This window comes from Myodes glareolus, chromosome X (genome assembly GCF_982192425.1).
Source record: "Myodes glareolus chromosome X, mMyoGla1.1, whole genome shotgun sequence".
Classification (NCBI taxonomy): Eukaryota; Metazoa; Chordata; class Mammalia; order Rodentia; family Cricetidae; genus Myodes; species Myodes glareolus.
The window spans coordinates 45751900-45759096 of NC_142053.1; positions in this window are offsets into that span (position 1 = coordinate 45751900).

Consider the following 7197-nt stretch of genomic DNA (forward strand, 5'->3'; position numbering starts at 1 on the left):
GCTATTTTACTTTTGTTTTTTTCTCATGAACTGGTCAGAATAAACAGGATAGTTTCTAGTGTGTATGTAGAAAATCCATCTTTACTTTCTCCTTAGCATGTGACTCAGAAAACATTCAATAACACATCCCTTCGCCTGCTAAAAGAGGTAGTCCTCTGTCTGGTTCACAGACATCTTTTAGGTAGAGTGGCACAGTAAGTAAAGGAACTATTTTTAGAAGAAAAAGCCCAGGCTTTCCAACTGCTGACATAGGAGAGTGTTTAATCTATGACTTCAATAACCCTGTGTCTTTTACTTAGCAAATTCAAGATAATTGCATTTTAAATACTAAGTGCATGCGGTCATGTAAAACATAAATCCAGCATTCATGTGTACTTACCAAAGGCTTGGAAACATTCCATTAGGATGTATAAAATGAATATTTGAATTCACATTTACTCAGTTGGCAGAAAGAACTTATTGAAAGCAGCGGTTCATGAATTTTGGGTAAAACACACATCACTGTCATAAGTGGCACTTTATAGTACCATGTTATACTATTATTTGTCAGGACCAGAACCACTTTGGGAAAGTAGGGGAAAGTTCAAGTGACATCTGCAGAAGGTTCTTTCAGAGTGCATTCTTGGGATATGCTCTTTGCTTTCTTTTTTTTCATTTAAACACTGCTTGGCCCATTATCTGTAGCCTCTTTTTGGCTAACTCTTACATATTGATCTAATCCATTTCTACTAATCTGTGTAGCACCATGAGGTGGTGGCTTACCAGGAGGATTCTAACCTGCGGCTGTCTCGGAGAGGAGAGTCATGACGTCTCTGCTCTTTGCTTTCATAAGCATATTGTGCAATCCCACAATTCAAGACAAGTGACTGTTGGATAAATGTCACGGGGGCCGGCTCCCCTTCGTGTGTAATGTGGAGGAGTTGTATTTGTTTTACAAAGTTCAAGTTCCAGGAAGGGAAGATGCCTTTACTCCTGAGAAATCCACTTAAATGTAAACTCAGACTTTGGGTTCAGGGGAAATCATAAGTGATAAGACCTGTTGATGATTTGCTGCTGAACACGCTTACACCCTTTTGTGTTTTTTTCTCACTCTCTCTCAGTCTCTCTGTCTCTGTCTCTCTCTTTCTCTCTCTCTCTCTGTGCATGTGTTTGTGTGTTTGTGTGTGTGTGTGTGTGTGTGTGTGTGCACATGCGTGCGCTTGTTCTAAAGATGAGAGACTCAGATGTGTCCTGGAGTTTTGCTTCATGTGCACGTGTGAAAGAGCTTCAGGTTCTCCCTTACTTTCTCCACTCTCAGCTCCACCCTCACTCACCTCTCAACGTAATCCAGACAAGTTTTAGTGAATCAAACCATGAGTCACTTTGCAAAGTTATCCTTAAGGCTATCCTTAACACAGCCTGTGGTTTGCACCCTGTAGAAAATTAGCCCCAGAAGCACGGTGGAATTAGGAGACTTTGCTAGCTCGACTCATTTTTTTTCCAGAATAGGTCTTGACAGATAATATCATCCATATCAAAAGGCACACAAGCAGTGTTCTGTCGAGCTATTATATACAAAACGAGGTTAAAGGACCTTTACTTTCCCTATGCAACAGATGCCAGGAACCTGTCCCTTCTCTTTATTCGAGCATCTATGTCAGGACATCTCTTCAACATCATACCGCCCCCCAGGAAACCATGGGTTTTCCATTCTTGTCCCCTCACCATCCCCGCACAAAATGTAGATTCAAGTTAGACATGGAAACTAAGCACAGAAAGGAATCTTATGAGCTAAAGGTGAGGGGATCCTATGAAGGAATACCATGAAGCAGAACAGCAAAGAGTTAAAGGGAAAGGAATTTGCTGTATCCAAGCAGTCAGCCTTAATTTAAATGCACATTGATCTCTTCTTAACTTAAACTGCCAAAGCCTCTATGTTCTTGGTCCTTCAGAGCCTCTCCATTCACCCATCCCACCAACCACCTGGTCTCAGATCTCTGCTGGCTGAGTGGGAACCCACAGAGCACAAGGTCAAGCAATGATCCTGTTAGGTATCCACCAAGGATGGTTTGGGTCACTGCCCTTTCAGAAGATTTGCCTAAAAGATTGGGGAGGGGTTGGGAAAAACACTAGAAAAGCTTATAGAAAGAGATTTGGGTCACTGGAGGGGGAAGGCTGTCCTGTGGCATAAAGGAAGTGTGATTGTATTGATTAGTGGCTCTTCAATCAGAAAGGCAGGGCAGAGGAGCCTTTGGAAGCCTTCTAACCATGAAGAGCCTCTTTAGGCCAGTGAACAATGAATGGTAAAAGAAAGAAAGGAAAAAGAATTGCTTTGAGGTTTATAAGGTGGGTAGATTAAACCACAGGAATCATGATTTTACATGGAATGAAAGCTAGATCATTTGTTACCAAGTGAAGTAGTACAAGTAAGCAATATATGTCTCATCTACAAAGGCCCAGAAAGAATGACTATTGCTAGCCTGCAGTCCTAGCATTCTGGGAAGAATAAGCCCTAGATGACAAGTTTGAGGCCAGCCTAGATAGTGTAAGTGAGACACAGTCTCAAGTTTCTGCCAATGTCTTCTGCTTGCCTTGGAGGCATATTTATCAGTTCCACAGTGTGTGTGTGTGTGTGTGTGTGTGTGTGTGTGTGTGTCTATGTGTGAGTGTGTGTGGGTGTGAGACACCCCAGACTGTCTTCAAACTAACTACTTTAAATAGTCAAGGGTGACCTTGAACTCTTGGCTCTCCTACCTCTACTTATCAAGTGCCAGTGTCGCGTCACAGCAGTGTGATGCCCCACGCAGCCTTTTCCATCTTTAGGCCCTTTCTGTTTGTCTGACACAGGGTTTCACGCTGGCCTTGAACTTCCAATCCTCCTGCTGCTATTTCCCTAGGGCTGGTACTACAGGCATGTGCCACCATACTTGGCAATATAGTGAACTGCTTAGGCAACGTAGTGAAGACAATGCTGGATTTTCACAACTCTGATCTCTGGATGTTACACCCAGAGAAGAATTCTCTAATGGAAAGTTATACCTTTTAGATATCTCCCAAATATTGTGCAAATCATATTTCTACAGTTGTACATGCTATAAACAGCTATAAAAGTGTTTTGGACAAATATTCTAGGCCAGGATGAAAATGTAATTGTGCTGGGATAAAACAACATCAAACTCAAAGACCTAAGAACCTAGATAAAAATATGAAACTACAAGACACTTTATTTTTGTTAAACTTAAGAGAATACTTGGAACAATTATATGGCTTGTCAGAAAACACTATTAGTAAATGTGAGCAAAGTTCACTCAGAAGGTAGGTTGTGTTTCTCAGGGTCACTGCTGTAGTCATAAGAGCCAAAGAAGACAGAAGAAGAGCTGCTGGGCAGTGGTGGCACACACCTTTAATCCCAGTACTCAGGAGGCAGAGTCAGGCAGATCTCTCTGAGCACGAGGCCAGCCTGGTCTTCAAGAGCTAGTTTCAAGACAAGGCCCAAAGTTATGGAGAAACTCAGTCTGAAAAAACAAAACAAAACAAAAAGACAGAAGAAGGGGCTTTGTCTTTACCTTATAACACACAAAGAGAGACAGAAGGACATAGACACCCAGAGACAGACATTTAGTCTGGAGAAGCAATCAAAATAGAGATCCATTTAAGGACAGTTACTTTTAAGCAATTGGATCCTACTTTGTCACAAGTTCAGAAACATAGCAGGGCAAACATCACTTGAAGATGCATTAAATTCAGAATAGTCCTACACAGATGCAGGAACTTTGATGACCTTGTAGGGATGACTATTCAACAAACAGCTTTAGTGGAAACACAATACTTTGTTTCCCAGCTGATTGCTTTTACTATAGATAGAACATCTTTCAATTAACAGTTTTCACTTAGTACAGGAAATAATGAGTTCCAATATGACATTTACATACACACGTATCATTGTAGTTTGTTCATGCCCTTTTGAACTCTTTCCTTTCTCTGCTAGTTCCCATTCTCTCCCCAAATAATTACTCTCCCTCTTTTATGTCTTGTGTTTGTGTGTGTGTGTGTGGTTGTGTGACATACAAATTTTCTTTATCCATTAATCTGTTGATGAATACCTAGGATGATGCCATAACTTGACCATTGTGAATAGTGCCACGAAAGAAACAGGGGCTCCCTCGTCTCTCTCTCACAGGCTGGCACAGATTCCTTTGCAGCTTTTCCCATCAGTCCTGCAGCTACATCATGTGACAGTTCCATTGTCAGTGCTTTGAGAAACCTGTACTGTTTTTTTCCATAGTGGCTGGATTAGTTGACATCTCCACCAGGTTTCATTTTCTCACATTCTTGCCAGCATGTGATGTCGCTGCTTTGTTTTTGGTGGCCATTTTTACTGGAGTGAGATGGAATTTGAATGTAGTTTCACCTTGCAGACCTGCCACTGTCTAAGGATGTTGAACATTTTCCCTACCTTTATCAGCCATATTTGCCGTTCTTCTTCTAAGAATGATTTGTTTAGCTCATTGGTCAATGTATTGATTGGATGATTTGGATATTGGTATTTGAATTTGTTCTATATTATGTATATTAATTCAGTGTCTTGTATAGAGCTAGCAAGAAATTCCTTCCTTCTGTATATGGCCTCTCTGCCCTGCTGCCTATTCCCTTTGCTGTGCAGCTCTACAGTTTTATAAAACCCAATCTGTCGGTTCTGCCTCCTGAGCCCCTGGAGCCCTTGTCAGAAAGGCCTTTCCACGCCTTGCCTCTTTTTTGATGTGTTCTCCCCATTTCAGGCCAGCAGTTTCAAATTTGAAAGCCTTCCATTATGGTCATTGCAGCAGACCAAATTGACTTCTGTACAAGGTGAGAGATAGTAACTTAGATTAATTCTTCATCAGGAGAACATACAGTTTTCTCAGCACCATTTGTTGAAAAAGTGGTGCTTTCTGTGGTGAGAGCTTTTGTCACCTTTGTCAACAATTAGGTCAAATGACCTTCCTCAATTCCAGGACTTGGGAGATAGTGGCAGGAGGATCAGTAGTTCAAGGCAAGACCATCCTGAGCTGCAAGGGATCCTGTCTCAGACACACACGAAACCTGTACCAGTGTGGATTTACTCTGAGTCTCTTTTCTATTCCTTTGTCTTTGTCTCTGTTTTGGTGCTGGTAGCATGCTGTTTTTTTCCCTATGGTTATGCAGTGTAACAAATCGGGCATTGCCATGCTTAGGATAGCTTTGGTCACATGTGATGTTTTGTGTATCCTTGTGAATTTTGTAAGTTCTTTAGCACTTCTGTGAAGAATAGCATTTTAATTTTGATAGGGATTGCACTGAATCTGTCAATTGCTTTTGGTAAGATCAGCATTTCACAATAGTAATTTTTCTAATTCATATCAGAAAGTCATTTTTCAAATTGATTCTTTGGTGTTTTAAATCTTTTATTATTTATTAAAATTTATTTTATGTGCTTTGGTTAAGGTGTCAAATCCTCTGGAACTGGACAGATGTGAGCTGCCATGTGGATGATGTGAATTGAAGCCATATCCTCTGGACGAGCAGTCAGTACTCTTAAGTGCCAAGCCATCTCTGCAGGCCTGATGTTTTACATATTTACTTGTAGGGCTAGAGAGATGGCTTAGTAGTTAATGGCATATTCCAGTAAGTCTGAAAAGCTCCTCTCTGTTCCTGGGAGCTACTTGGTGGAAGCTGTCCTCACACCTCCACACACCCACAGTGGCAAGTGAATGTGTGCACATACACATAAGAGAGAACTGAATGTGTATACATACACAAAGAAAGAAGTGTAAAATATAATATAATTTTTATTAATTGTGCCTCCTTTTTAGTTTTGAAGACAGGGTTTTTCTGTGTAGCTATGGAGTCTATCCTGGAACTCGTTCTTTAGACCAGGCTGGCCTCGAACTCAAAGATATCTTCCTGTTTCTCCCTCTCCAGTGTTGGGAATAACGGCATGTATTACCACCTCCCAGCTGCATTATACTTGCAGGTGCCTTTAACAAGCCTTTAGCTTAAAAATTGGGTTTATTCCAAGGCAGTTAATTTTTAGACTTATTTTGTTTGTCTAATTATGTATAATTATGTGTGTTTTTTAAAGTAATTTTATTAAATTATATTATAAAAGTTTCCATTTCCGCCCCACCTCCCAACACCCTCCCATTCCTCCCACTCCCTCTCCTCCTCCCTCTTCCTCCCTAAGGGCAGACAGGGTTTCCTGCCCTGTGGGAAGTTCAAGCTCCTCCCCCTCCCTCCAGGTCTATGAAGGTGAGAATCCAAACAGACTGGATCCCCAAAATCTAGTATATGCAGAGGAAACAAGTCCCAGTGTCATTGTCAATGGCTTTTCAGAAAGACTCCGGGCTAGCCACATTCAGAGAATCCGGCCACATTCAGAGAATCTGGCTGGATCACGTGCTCGTTCAGTCCCAGTCCAACTGGCCTTGGTAAGCTCTCATTAGATCGGTCCCCTTGTAACAGTGGGTGATAGCATCCTTCGCAGTCCTTATTTCTTTTTTCATTTTCTTCGTCCTTCTGCTCCTCATTTGGACCTTGGGGGGCTCAGTCCGGTGCTCCAATGTGGGTCTCCGTCTGTATAGTCATCCATCTCCAGATGAAGGATCTATGGTGATAGCAAAATATTCATCAGTATGGTTATGGGCCAAGGCCGGTTCAGGCACCCTCTCCTCTGTCCAGAGAACAATCTGGGGATCTCTCCTTGGACCTGGGATCCCATATATAATCAAGTCTCCTGTAATCCCAAAAATGACTCCCTTAGTTGAACTATATTCTTCCCTTATCCCATATTCATCCTTCCTACCTCCCCCACATCCCGGTCAACCTAGCTTTGCCCATTCCTCCCCTACTCCCTTCTTTCTAACTGTCTCCCTTTACAACAACCCTCCCACCTCCCCACCATGCACCCGAGGTTACCTGGGACTCTTGTCTATTTCCTAGCTCCTGGCGGATAGCTAAATAATCTTCATCAGGTTCATCTTCTTATTTAGCATCTCTAGGATCATGAATAACAGGCTCAAAGACCTTTAATTATGGTTAGAATCCACTTATGAGTGAATACATACCGTGCTCCTCTTTTTGGGTTTGGCTTACCTCACTCAATAAAGCGTTTTCTATTTCCATCCATTTGCATGCAAAATTCAAGATGTCATTGTTTTTTACCGCTGACTAAAACTCTAATGTGTATATGTTCCATACCTT